Here is a 14,892-nt window from a genome sequence, read left to right as displayed (position 1 = left end):
TTGAACACAAGCGGTGTGCCGAACCCCCGGAAAACAAACTGGACCCCGGCATTTATTTACACTCTGCCTCTCAATTAAGTCAAATAGGCCGCTTTAATGAGGCTGACATTTCAACAGCATAATGAGACGCGGGCGGCACAGGGTCCTGCGGCAGGAAAGGGGACGGGGGAGCGTGCACGGCCACGTGCATGTGTGTGTGTCTGCGTGGACTCCCTGCAGTGCAGGTTTTTTTTTTTTGTGTTCTGTTTTTTTTCCACCGCCCCGCTGCCCTGTAAGGAGGCTCGTCTAAACAGAACAATCTGGAAAGCGTCGGCCGGCCCGGGAATGTTAACAAGCCGCGTCGTAACTTTACACCTCCGGGAGCGAGTGGGTGTCTGACAGAGAGAGAGAAAGAGGCAAAATAAGGAGAGAGGGAGGGAGGGAAGTGGATACTATCCGTCCGTTGATCTCCACTAGCTCGGTGCGCTAGCGTACGCCTCTTCTGTATGGATGTACACTCAGTTATACAACAAAATGATGCCTATTTATGGGCAACGCTAACAGGTTAGCGCTTCATCCTCAGCAGCAAAAAAGTCCCTGGTTCGATTCTGATTCCCATGGCTTGTGAATAAGAGGGAGAACAATTGCATGTCTTGATAAGATCTTTGAATGAGATGGTGAATGGTTTTACATTTTTCAGAGGTGTGAACAATTGCAGGATGAGCTAATGGCTGAATGGATGAATGAATAAATGAATGAATGAATGAATGAACGAGCCAGATTAAAATGATCAACAATTGAGAAAAACACCTGTTTATTCAATCTTTTATTTCCAAGACCTCCTGGATAAAATAAAAATAATTTATGTTAAATTGCACACAATATTGTGCGGTTTTGCGCATGTACTATATTATTTCATTATGGGCTGATAAAAAAAAAATGGTTTTGCATTTTCACTTATTCAGAATAAGAATAAGAATAAGAATAAGAATAAGAATAAGAATAAGAATAAGAATAAGAATAAGAATAAGAATAAGAATAAGAATAAGAATAAGAATAAGAATAAGAATAAGAATAACTCTATTTATCCCGAAGGAAATTGTTGTGCCAGAGTTTCAAGTAGAACATAACAATGATAAATAATAGTAGAAAAAATTGTATAAACAGTAAAAAAAAAAAGGGGGGGGACTAAGAAATACAAATAAAACTTTAAAGTGTCAAAGTCAAGGCTATAAACTGTTTTAAGGTCTTAAGTGCTAAGATTTGAAGTCATTCAGTCATCACTTTGGGTGTTATGATGTGAAACGTCCACCTGGGCGTTGGCCGAAACATCTTTTGAACGATGACAAAAATCTATATCCAAGACACGCTTTTATGATTGAAATGTGCGTTTTTCTGCGTCCCCACTTCAAAAGTACCTACTTTGGCCGTTTATCTGAATAAATCAATCAATGATTTTGATATTAGCAGAAGCACGGATGAGTAGAGGGGGTTAGAGCGGTCGTCCCCGGAAGCGAGCATTCCTAGTTTGATCCCCGACTCCTCCTAGCCTGGCGAAGGGTTGCAGAGCAAGACACTGAACCCCAAAATCCTCCCCTGGCGCTGCTCCTCAGCTCATGGTGCATCCATGATGGGTTAAATGCAGTGGTCAGATTTCACTGATGAACTGTATTTGACAATTTAGGCATTTCGTCTTCTTCTAATAGATGTGAAATGAAGAATGCCTGCGCTCTGCCACTGCCAACACCCTGTTAGGAAACCAGAAACCCACTCTTACATCGAGAAAATAATTCATTTCTATCCTTTCTGATCTCGGTGGCCTTCTGTTCATCTACCCAGAACCGAGGACCGTGGAGGATTTCTGTAGGAATCACCATCAACTTCTCAAGGTAACGTTTTAGTGCACGTCTATGTGTGTGTATGTGTGTGTGTGTGTGTGTGTGCGTGAGTTATGCGGCACTCCGGATTGTGGGGAAACTCCCTGTGTGGAAATGTTATAAGCGACTAATAAACTCACACGGCTGAAAAGACGAAACTCTATCCACACCAGGTGAAAGCCATTTCTCACGCTTCAGCGTCCTGATGCCGTGTGTGTGATGTGTGCGTGCATGCATGCACGTGTGTGTGTGTGTGTGTATGTCTGTACACCACCTCCTTTCTCACCGCTATATAAATATATGCACGCATGCTGCGTTTATGTGTCTTTGGGTGTAAAACGGCACTTTAAGGTGTCTGGGATAAAAGCATGACTCTCATGGGGAATGTGTGTGTGTGTATATGTGTGTGTGTGTGTGTGTGTGTGTGTGTGTGTGCGTGTGTGCAGATCCGCTGAGGCGATTCCATTAAATACGCATCATCTCAGGACCCTCCTTCGGCTTCCAGAGCCGATGAAAAATAAGTTAATTGGATGTCTGGCCTCGTCTCTTGCAATCCAACTGAGGTCAACAGGCGGGCGGGAAAAAAGTCACCGATATTATAAATGAAAAAGAACCGAATTCTCCAAATCGCTCTTTTTGGGGGAAAAAAAAAAAAAATCTAACTCCAGGGTACCTGGATGGGGCCCTTGAGGGTTTTTTTATTCTACCATTATTAGTCCTAAAGCACATAAAGTTTGACAGCATAAGCAATCTGCCCTTTTAATCTATATTTATATAGAATTTAAAATGAAAATGTTCTTGTCATTTTCTAAAATCTCTTCATATTTCCAGAGGTGTAAGTTTCCTGTTAATTAATTTTCTTCAATCTAATCTAATTTTTACGTATTTATTATCAGGATTTTTTTTCCCTGAAAGTCAAAGTACTCGGATTTGTCGGAGGAATTAAGACACACAAACAATGTATTTAATTAATTACATTACTCAGCGTTAACAAGTCTATCTGAGTCGGTGAGGTGTAACGGCATTGTTATGTCGATGTAATAACAGTCGATTGTTTTTAAAGCTACCTGGAACCGTGACGCTGCCCTTGGACTCGGGTGTGTGAATTTGTTCGTCCCAAATTCTGAGACGTCGGGGCGATGCAGCCGGGCTTCCACCTACGTGTGCGTGTGTATGTGTGTGTGTGTGTACTGTGTGTGTTTCTTGAACTGGTTGCATTTTTTAGAATCGGCTCACAAAGCAAAGCTCAGGCATTCTGGAAAATTAATTAAGTTCCCGCCGACTGTAAAAACTCTCTCTCAGTATCATCAGGGCTCCTTAATGCTTCCCGTAAATCAAGGGCTCTTAATTCTCTGGTGGCTTGAGTGTGTGAAATGTCTCTTCATGGGTGTAATACTCTGTGGGAGTGTGTGTGTGTGTGTGTGTGTGTGTGTGAGGACTGATGAAGATTCTTAAGGAGCTTCCTGGAGCCCGATCAATTTCCAAATTCTTTACGTCCTCTGTGGATTACTTCCATATCAGTTTCCGCTGTGTGTGTGTGTGTATGTGTGTGTGTGTGTTGGGGGGTGGATCCCCTAGACATGTTTGGTTGCCGTGTTCATCCGAAATCGGTTAAAAATTCATGTCAGGGAAAAATAAACCTCGCACTTGACAGAAAAAAAAAAGGCTTAAAACCCGGTGGTGTAACACCACAGTAATAACACAGCTATTACACAATGGAGCCGCCGAACGACAACAGAGGTTTTCGGGGGGAAGTTAAAAAAGAAAAAAAAATCAGAAATCGCCGATGTGATGAAAACGTGCCGGCGGGAGAACTGCTGACGCCACGTGAAACGGGTTGTGCGGACGAATCCGGCTGCGCAAATCCCACAAAGTGGAGATTCGTGAAGTCTTGGACAATTAATTGTGTTGAGACTTCTGTAGAAAACTTCCTCGAAAACACAACGATTCCCGGGAACGAACCCAATTGGCGACGGCGAGGACTCCAGCTAATCCCCGTCCCCTCGTCCCTCTTCATCCTTTTAAACTCCTCCATCCCTGTTTTAACACCTCCTCTGCTTGCTCTCCGAAGTTGCTATTTTGGACGGCGAATGCGAGGTCACGTGATGCCGCCGCTCGCCAGATATCGACTCGACGCCATATCCGGTTCGCTTGGACTCGACCTAAAAACCCGAGGGGGGGGTAGGAATGGAGTGGCAGCGACATTTGGTGGGTTCTGACCCGTTAAGCCCCGCCCCTGCGGAGGATCAACCCGACTTTGGGATGGAATCCGTCCATCGGAGATCATCTCCGCGAGCCAGGGTGACCATCTGGAGCGACGGCTGGCCACGGACCACCACCGCCAGCGATCTGACCCCCCGTCTGAGTGAGTCCAACGATTCAGCGCCTTCCTGTCCGCGTCGCCCTCGACGATTCCCGTCCCTTGTATTCCAGATCTACATCCGGTCGGCTGAAACAGGATGTGACCAAAATTGGCGCGAATGCTGATCCTGCTCCGGTTGCTCCGGAAAGCGTCCCGGCTGACATCAGGAAAGGGGGCGGTCTTTAACCTGGACCGGTCACCTGTCAATCACAGAAGGAGTCAATCAGCCATTCGCTCTCTCATTCACAACCTTTTTTTGGAGACTGTTGGATAGAGATGGAGGACCTGGGGAGAACTCCAATAGGAGAACATCGGGAAGCAACACAGAGAAAAACCAAGATGGAATTGAAACGGGAACCTTCTTGCGGTGAAGCAGGAGTGCAGATCACTGCACTGCCTTCGGTGACCTCAATGACCAACCCAGACAGGAGAACATAGAGAGCTATAAGGGAGATGGACAATCTGGAGAACCATGCTCGACAGAAAACCTGGAGAACCCATGCAGATGGAGAACCTCCAAAGAACTGCAAATAGCCTGGAGGCAAGTTGCCACAAAATGCGGAGATAACCGAGATAAGCAGTGAACCTGGAGAGAACCCAGGATGGAGAACTGGTGCAGAACGCTTGAAGACAGAGAGCCTGGAGAACGTTGGCGTACGGAGAACCCAGATGGGTGAAGATGGAGAGAACCGCTGCAGACGGGGAACCCTTCAAGAACCCGGTCAGGAGCAGGAATCCGCGGTGGGTCCCAGCTTCTCAACTCCATCGATCAAGTAATTCGGAATCTTCACCGTGTTCTCATCTCCACAAGAATTAACTGCTTACTTTATTATTATAATTAATTTTTCAAATTTTATCTCGAAATAACAAACGTCCCTGACGTCGTGAAATTGTTTGGTTTTGTGCAAAGCAGCTGTTTCCCCCCCGAAGTTGTTGCACCTCCGGAGGGGGCGGGGCTTAGGCCTGGAAAATGAGATGCCTCTCTTCCTTTGCCTCCTCACACACACACAAACACACACACTAGCTCAGAAAAAAAACACAATATATAATAACAATGATAATGATAATAATGGTAATAAAACACAACTTTGCCATTATGATCATCTTCATCATTATTATTTATTATTTATGAATTATTTATCAACAACAGTACTAATAATTTATTATTATTATTAATACCACTAATAGCAATAAATTCAACAACGACAATAATAATTATCATAATAATAAACCAATTGCTATTATTTATCAATAACATTAGTAATGGTAATACTTTTTAGTGGTTGATTAGTTATTATTATTAATAAACTTCTTCTTCTAGTAGTACTACTACTTAAAAATAATTACTCATAAATGATGATTTTTAAACGATGATAAGTCTTTTGCAATTATTCTTTTCCCAATTTGATTTCAACATTAATGTTTGGGGTTAAATGTAGATGTGGCTGATAGACGGGATGAACTGAAAACTTTCAGCTTTTTCATTATCAGCTCAATTCATGTGTTTCCGAGCCGAACGGGTCGCCGCCTTCATCGGGATCGAAAGTGGACACGGGAGGAAACCGTGGCCTGGACAAAGTCCCTCGTTGGGGCTCGAGCCACCTGGTTGAACCTGAGGTTGGCGAATGGCCTGGGGGAGGGAGCTCCGGGTTCGCGGCAAAGTGAAAGCTGCGTAACTCCATGTTGCCCTGCTCCTAAGGGACACTTTAACATTTAGCTTTCTTTGAGCTAGTTAGCTTAGCACAATGAACGCTAGGCTACCTTGTTTTAGTCTGCAAAGGTACATTCAAACTGAATGTATTGAACCGACCACCTTACGCTTAGCAGAGTGCCTGCTTTTCTGCTCCCAAGAAGCTCATCACAAATCAGCGTTCTTGTTTTCTGAAGAAAGTTTTGCCAGAGTTGTGTCATCCATCCGTCCATCCATCTAAAGTGACATTCATGCATTCATTATATGCACCGCTAAGGCTTGCTGGGGGGCTGGAGCCTCTCCCGAGGGTTGGGGTTCACCCTGGATCGATCGCCAATTGATCAGAAGGCTGCACAGAAGCATTCAACCATTCACTAATTCATTCATATATCATATAGAGACATATGGCCATTCATTCACTCATTCATTCACATATTATATAGGGACATGCAACTACTCACTCACTCGTATAGAGACAAAGCCGTTCACGCTCTTATTCACGTCATATGGGGACATCTATATATTCACCATCCATTCACTCATCACATGGACCTACAGCCATTCATTCATTCAATCACATCATATAGAGACATGCATTCACTCATTCACATGCCATATGATGACATCCATTCACAAAATGAATTAAGACGTACCACCATTCATTCACTCACTCATTCACGTGTCTTGCCAATAAAGGTTGCTGATAAATCTTTTTGCTGTGGTAGCGCTAATTATCATTTCACTGAATTAACCTTTATATTTCCTATTGAGGCTAGTTGAGTGACAACATGTACATCAGAGTTGTTCCAATGTGAATTTAGCCTATTGATGCTAATGCTAACTACCAAAAGTGAGAAAGAAAAGAGCATCTGCATCTTTAACCAGCCAGAGGAAGGATGACAAACAGGTGAATTTACCACGTGACGCTGAAAACTAAAGTAATTTGTCTTTTTTCTTTTCCGCCGCAGAACAGGAAACACAAACATCGCATCACTCCGTCTGTGCCCGGAGATGAGGAGTAAATAAAGAAAATGGGACAAAATATGAGTGAGAATGCAGTTGAATAACAATGAGTCAGTTCTTGAGTGCGGCCCATGACTCTGTTGGAGGAAAAAAAGGAACCAGATGAAAGAAAAGTAGACAATTACCGGGCGAGATGAAGCGGCGTGGCGTCTCTTTTATCAGCCGGTGAACTCGCAAGTCGCGTTTGTGCGCCTGTGACAGGAAGTCTCTGTTTTCGGGGATGAGTAAAAAAGCTACGCCCACGCTCAAAGAAATTAGGGTCCGGAAGAATTTCATCCGGGGCCGTCGGATTCTTTCAACAAGATTCGACTCCAGGAATCTGCCTCCATGGGCAGTTTGGGCCCATGGACGCATATCGCTCTTCGCTCAGGCTAAGGAAGTTAGCATTCATGCATGCTGCTTGTTGACATGTAAACCCAGGAGCCTCTACAGCTCACAGAGCTCTTTACTACCAAGATGCCTCGAGGCTACTTCCTGCGCCGATGTGTGTGTGTGTGCGTGTGTGTGTGCGTGTGTGTGTGTGTGCGTGTGTGTGTGTCGGACGGGAAGAGGGGGAAGCAGCTGCCGCTGGAGTTTATACAAGTCAATGCAGTGCACAGGGAGGACAGAGGAAATGTAATTTTTACGCACAGACATTTATTAGGACGTGGCCAGTGTTCTTAATGAACTGCCCGTGACCCTGGCAGGACGCGGAACTTTCAGCGGCCGAGTGACAGGCAAACACGTGCACAGACGTGGGAATTTCCTGAAATCTACACCTCCGCCCACCATCTCTGAGCCGGCTGCGCGTTTCGTATCTGGGGTGGCAGATCAGAACGTTAGCGCGTGATATATAGCGTGTTGAAACACTTGCTACAGAAAAGAGGAACTGATAGCATCTCAAAGTAATAAAATCACATGGTTGGCCGTGACATGAGATATAATTTTATATTTATCCAGAAAAATTGCCTTTTCCTCCCAAAAACCTATGAAAAGAAGTAAGTTGATGTGAAGTCGCTCAACTACCTGGTGGACTGAACTCAGCGCAGCCAATCATCTGCCTCATTCTGACTGTCTTCTCTCTAACTTCAAGTCCTTTTCCACTTCATCCTTCAACCTCAGCATCCTTCTACCTGGATCTTCACCATCCCGCCTCTGTCCATGTCCAAATCATCTCAGTCTGACTTTATCTCCAGAAAATCTAACATTTGCTCAACATCAACTTATAAAGACAACTGAGAACGACTTGACACAAATACCCCCAAAAGCAAAATCATGTTCTGCAGATTGCAAGCCGCAAGTAGTGAAATATGCAGCTGAAAACAGTAATCGAGCAGCAGAAAGAAAGTGTGGAGTGAGCGAGAAACAAGTGAGGGACTGGTGAAAAGCAGAGGATACTCCAACTGCAATGAAGAAAACAAAAGAGACTAATCGCGGGCTAAAAGCTAGTTGGACACAGCTGGAGGAAGAAGTTCAAAAATAGGTGCTTGAACAGCGTGCTGCTGGGAGAAGCATGTCAACGGTGCAGCTGCGTCTCCACGCCCAGGTAGTTGCCAAGGCGATGAATATACTTGTCTTGACGGGAGGACCTTCTTGGTGAAAAATTCAATGGATTTAGTGATTTGGAGTGAGATCGATGATTTGGTAAACATGTTATGCTATTTGTCTATGCTATGCTATGAATTGCTGTTAATATGTTACGTTAACATACCAAGCACCTCTTCAGCATGTTGTTCTCTATTTCATTGTTATTACTATTGTAACAAGTCTGCGGTACTTATTAGAGGAATGTTCAGAATTCTGTGATTTCCGACTGGCTGTGAATGTGTTATGGGATGTGAGAGTGCGAGGGAGCTGGGTGGGAGGACAGAGAGCGCTGAGATGGAGAAGATTAAGTGGAGCGGCGGTTGTTTAACTGTTGTAATTGTTCTAATAAAGATGAGGCTTAACCAGCAAATCGTCATCGTTGGGCACGTCCGATCGGACATTACACTGTAACTTGCCTTTCAAGGTGAAATCTCTGTTCTTGGTCTCTGATTTGATCGAATAAATTTCCCCCCAAAAATGCGACTTATCCTCCAGTGCGGATTATATTTGTTTTTTTCTTTTTCAAATATGCCTTTTTTTTGGCTGGTGCGACTTATACTCCGGAGTGACTTATATTCCAGAAAATACTTATATTCCAGAAAATAATATTCTGTTCAACAACCTCAAAAAAAGAATGGTGAGTCCACCGATATTTGGACTTGTCCACCGATGTAAATTGTAATACTGTGTTATGGAGACAGTGTGTACAGGCTGTAATAAAATACCAATGACTAGCTCAGACTAGTTAGCATCACAGAGCGGCAACCTAAGCTTTGAGAAAGATTCACTTTCTAATGCAATTTCATTCTTGTATTCTTTCTCTTGCTACTACAGGACATTTGAATTTTTCCTTGACAGAATTTTTTTTTTGGTTGTTTTCTATAGAACACTAGACTTTTCTCTGGGAAATTTGCAGACAGAGCCATAAGTAATCAATTTTTTCAAAGGGAACCACACCTAGGAAGACTAATCGAGCATAAATATCCTTTATACTTTGTCTCATACTAGAATGCGCAATTCTAGGACACGCAGAAACAAGCATGCAATTTAAAACACATATATTAACCCAGGAGCGCCGCCATTGATTTACTACTATTAACTTTGGCTAATACGCTAATAATGCCATATTGTGCTTCTTTTAGGTGCAATTTCCAGTCCAAGGGAAACAAAGGGACTGATGCTAGGCTACACAGCTTTCCAAGGGACGAGAAGAGAAGAAAGTAATGTGAAATATCTTGTGGACGTACACAACTTCTTCAGGATCCGCTTCTCTGCGGACGCATTTGACACATTTAGCCGAGCTAAGCTGCTCTAAGAGCTCACGGGTGCTGCTAGTTTTAAACGGACGCTAAAGCCAAATGGCAAAGCGGGTGCAGATAGGTTTCTCTCACAAGCATACAAAAGGTCCTCAAGGAAAAGAGTGAAGGCCGTTTGAAGAAACGCCACAGGCAGGAAACGGACGTTCTCCTGCCAGGACATCAGCTACCCGCTGCCGGAAAAATAGCATCTGATGACAAAGACACGGAAAGGAACCGATATGATCACGGAGGAAGCTGATGACGAGTCACCCAATCAGTCAGCACAGCTACCTTAGGCTACAGTGAACAGCCCATGACTAAAATTGGCGTTCCTTATAGCAGACTATCTATTAGCATAGCAACACAGTAGCTGCACACACACCGGCGACTTCATCTCGAAGCTTATATGGATGTCTGTCTACATGAGTTACCCCCCTTTCGGTTTCAAATGGGAAGGGTTGCACAGATTACACATTTATTGTACCATACGGTAAAACGATCGGGTCCAAGTCCGGTGCAATCTCATGACATTTTGGTCAAAGTTAGCTCTATTTTATCGCATGGCAATAAAACAGCACTGTGTCCAGGATATGAGATACAGATGGGAAATGTGGGCCTGAAGAGGGAATTGACAAAATATATATTCTGCTTAAACATGCCTGCGAAGGTTCTTGGTCATCCATATCATAAGGATAAGATAAACTTTATTGATCCCCATAGGGGAAAGCCCTTTGTCACAGCAGTGTAACAGTTATAATGTCAAAAATAAATAGGAATATAAATATAAATAAAGAGACAGTTAGAAGACAGAACAAACGGCAGGGAGAACTATAACTGCTTCAACATCAGGGATAAGAATGGACTACAAAATGGAACAGTAAGGGTGAGAAATAGACAACCAGAGCTAAAGGACAATTTAAATTGAGTGACAATAGCAATGACAAGAATAATAATCATCAATGAATAGATTCCCAACTGGCTTCTACCAGACCATAATGTGTTGACAGCATGATTCAATGGGGTTGCGTTTGTTTCTGGTCGTTTCCTGTTGAATAGCAGAAATGCAGTTTGTCCTCGGTGACATCCTTCCTGGTGAACTTGATAAGGCTTGTCCAGTGACTCAAAGTGACGGGTGCCTTTTCCTACACATAGCTGTACATTTGGCTGTTTAGATTCCAACTCAGGCGAGTCCCTGGAATTCGTATCCCAGGCAATGCAGGTCAATGTCGTTTCTGCAAAACTACTCACTCATTCACAAAATGAACCATCTTAACTTGGACCAACGGGCAACTCCCAACCCCTGGAGTTGTATGCCCAAATACTCCCCTATGGTCCAGAAGAACCGATGAACCCTCTTGGGTGGTTGTCACAACAACATTTGACAACATTATTGCACCTATATATCACTGTTTGCCTGTATCTAAACACACAAGCACACACATAAAAATCTATGAGGCAAACTTGCGGTCTTCGGGAATTTTCCAGGAGCCGACAAAAGTGCTGAGCTGGACAACTGGATCTAACGACTTCATGGAAATGTGACATTTGGTGGCGGTTTATCGCTTCCAGATATCCCCAACCACCGGCATCCATTACGATTTCAATTCACGAGTTCCAGAGGCAACGAGCATCGGCTCGACTCGGCGGTAAACTTCCACCCAGCGTGATTAAAATGGATTGGTTTATTGGTCGCGGGTGTTCCAAGAAAAACAGTGCCTCAGCTGTGTGTGTATGTGATGAGCTTGAATCCACGGAGAACAAAACCATGACACCACAGTTAGCGAAGGTTCCAGGTGGGACGGCAGGTTCAAGGACGATGTTCAGATGCCGCCTCTGTGTGTGTGTGTGTGTGTGTGTGTGTGTGTGTGTGTGTGTGTAAGTGTCTGTGAAAACAATTAAAAGTCAAAGGAACAAAAAAAAAGCAGGCTGTCACGGTGACTAAAAATAACCACGAGCAAACAAAAAACCTTATTGAGTTCAGTCACACACACACACACACACACACACACACAAGCGACCACAAACTGGCAGCCACTCATAATCAGAAACCCTAATTACAACAGCTTCCATTGCTTATCAAAACGGCTAATAATAACCGCTAATAATTGCAGCGTGCCAAACCTGCTCTGGGAGCGAGGCGGTGGGCAGGGGGCGAGGGAGGAGGAATTACACGGCCGGTTATTCACTCAGTCAGCCGCCATTTCACACCGTCAGTCAACGAGTCAGTCAGCCGTCCCCCCCCGCGAGCACCAAGTTCAAAATAAAAATGCATTTATGAAGGCTACCCCTGGAGACCCGCGGTTAGCGCTCTAGATTTACATCAGAATTATACAAATGTTAACAAATGCTAAGTCACATTCGGCTTAAGTTCCCCGTCTTCTAAGTCACGTGGGTTTTGGCAGGTTCCCAGCGGGGGTGGCTTGATCTACTGCAGCCTGTCCGTCATTGTTTTTTCTTTTGTGAATGTCAAAGACTTGAGCAACTGTTGCTAAAGACTTTTGCATCACTTTAGCAATTAGCATGTAACGGTAACCAGCACAACTGGTAATCGAGGTGAGAGATCATTTGTGCCTTTCTTTACTAACCCCACAGTCTTGCTTTCTATTTATGTCTTGTGGCATTGAACCCCAGCTGGTCCCCAAAACCTCGAGCAGCGGAGTGGTACCGGTATGTGGGTCATGTGGTACCGAGCCGCACAAAAAAAAAAAAAAATTACGTAATTTCCGTTTTATTTTGAAAAAGGACTGAATTCTCTCTGTTATATCTGTCTATAACTCACTCTTGATGCATGTTAAAATGCTTATCTGGGTCACGTGATACCTTAATGCTAATATTAAACCCACAAGCTCGCTAGATGAGTGACCTCTTTGGAAAATTTCTTTGCAAAGGGGAAAAGGCCCAGTGAGGTGACAGAAGAAGAGCCAATGACCACTGAGAAAAAGAAAGCTACATTTACCCAAAATATCGACTCATCGTGACAGGTGATTCCCACGCACCAAGCCCACCCTGCATTATATGCGGCGACCGACTCTCCAATGAGTTGTATTTTTCATGTACTTTATATTTGTTTTGTGGTGTCCCTTATTTTGAAGGCATGTTTAAGGGTTACCATAGCGACCAGAGATGGTAGCAGAGAGAATATTACTCCTGTTATGTTGTTGGCCCGTGTCAATTGCCCGGTAATTGCGCATTCATTGTGTGTCGACATTCCCGGCACATATGTGATATCTAGACCGAGGAAAGGATTAAACATAGTTGAATCCAAAAATCGGGTCCTCTTTTTTACTTGTAACAATTTTTTTTTCTTCTTTCAACTGTTACTGAAACTTTGGAAAAAAAAAAAGTGGGCGCTTTTGAATGCGGACCAGTGGACCTATGAGTCAACGATCAGGTATATTTTAAAAGAATTCTAAACATTTTCTTGCTAACTTGCGAGCTAAATTGTGTCAGTTAGTGAGTTTTTTGCATCAAGCACAAGTTCGAAGCTGTGCATTAATGTGTTCATAAGTTCACAGCCAGTAAGTTTTGTATTGCCTTGAGGTCTGATCTTTCATAGTTCCCTCTGCAGATGCTATTTCATTCATTCATTCATTCATTCATTTATTATCGATGCTGCTCCCCAGCTCCCAGGGGGCTGGAGCCAATCAAAGCTGTCGTTGAATGAGAAAAAGAGTTCACCCTTGGGGTCACATAAAGAGACATAATCTTCTCAGGGCAACCGAAATTGAATTTCTTCACTTGAAGATGTTTCACTCCTCATCTGAGAGGCTTCTTCAGTTCTAGACCTGTGGGGTGTTTCTGAATATTAGAGAATATTTTATTGATCCCCACCAGGCAAATGTGTTTAATATATATATAACTGAGCGAATATATCTGTTATGTTATATATATATATATATATATATATATAAAACATAACTGCGTATAATATAACTGCGATATTTGGAACGTCCCCACAGGTCATTAAAACTGAAGCGGCCTCTCGGATGAGGAGTCAAACGTCTTCAAGTGAAGAAATTCAAGTCCAGATGCCACGACAAGAAGAATTCAACAAAAATTCACCATTAAGGTACCTGTTGTTTAATTCACTCCTAAAACATGGCATCTTTTAGCTTTGTGAGCCGGATTAAACCCGCTCGAGGGCCTGATCCGACCCACAGGCCTTGAGTTTGACACCCCTGAGTGAGTGAACAGTATATTATAGAGAAATAAACCGTTCATTCACTCATTCACACTTCCCTTGGACATTTGATCATTCACTCTTGCTCACACGTCATGAGAGGGCAAACATCCATTCACCTAATTCATGTATCACATAGATGTGAAACCATTCACTCATTCACGCGTTCTTTTAAGACATACAATTCTTCACGCTGTCATTTACATCGTATACAGACATAAACTATTCGCACTGAAGTGTGCGATGGATGACTGAATGGATTTTTTGGGGCCCGGCGGAGGAAAGGGCAGAACCCGAAGAAAACATTGGGAGAACATGGAGACTCCATGGAGACTCCATGGAGACGCGCCAACCACTAGGGATGATATTTAAAACAAGTAAAAAGATGAAAGCATCATCCGGGATATTGAATTGTGACAGCGATGGCCGAGTTTATGGGAGGTGAGCTTTGGTTCAGGGTCTGCAGATCATGTGAATCAAGCACAGACCTCAACTATGTGTTTCCCAATTTTTAAACTAAATGAAAATAATATTTCTGACTGATTGCATCCAATTAACCAACGAGACGCCATCTACCAGTTAAGAGACGCTCAGTTGGATCGATTTCTCTCCCAGATTTAATTTGAATGATTTAAAAGATCTGAATCATTTATGTCCTCGCTGTTTGTCTTGGCGCATCATTTATCCCTTTTAGTTTTTGTAATTTTATATTTTCTTTTCAACTGAGTCATGAAAAAATAATCAAATGACATAAAACTGTTTTTTTTCTCCATTGCCAGAAAAAGACATAACTTCATATAAGTTCACTGTCATTCCCTCTCTTGGTGTCAGAGGTGCCTCAGCCAATTGCGGCCGACATTGGGCAGGAGGCGGGGTTTATCCTTGACCGATCACCTGTCAATCACAAAGTTACCCAT

At 43.4% G+C, this 14,892-nt stretch overlaps 1 long non-coding RNA gene across 1 annotated transcript; it reads left to right on the top strand.

The window, feature by feature from the left end:
* Positions 1-4,031: 4,031 nt before the first annotated feature.
* On the top strand, positions 4,032-8,977 carry LOC147234689 (uncharacterized). Its single transcript, XR_015105995.1, has 2 exons — positions 4,032-4,959; positions 6,877-8,977. It is a non-coding gene; the product is annotated as an uncharacterized LOC147234689 (long non-coding RNA).
* Positions 8,978-14,892: the final 5,915 nt, after the last annotated feature.

The sequence above is a fragment of the Fistularia commersonii genome, chromosome 4 (assembly GCF_037954325.1).
Source record: "Fistularia commersonii isolate RoL2024-O1a breed Wild chromosome 4, RoL_Fcom_v1.0, whole genome shotgun sequence".
NCBI lineage: Eukaryota > Metazoa > Chordata > Actinopteri > Syngnathiformes > Fistulariidae > Fistularia > Fistularia commersonii.
Note: the sequence above shows the minus strand (reverse complement) of the source record. Positions and strands in the feature narration are given on the sequence as shown.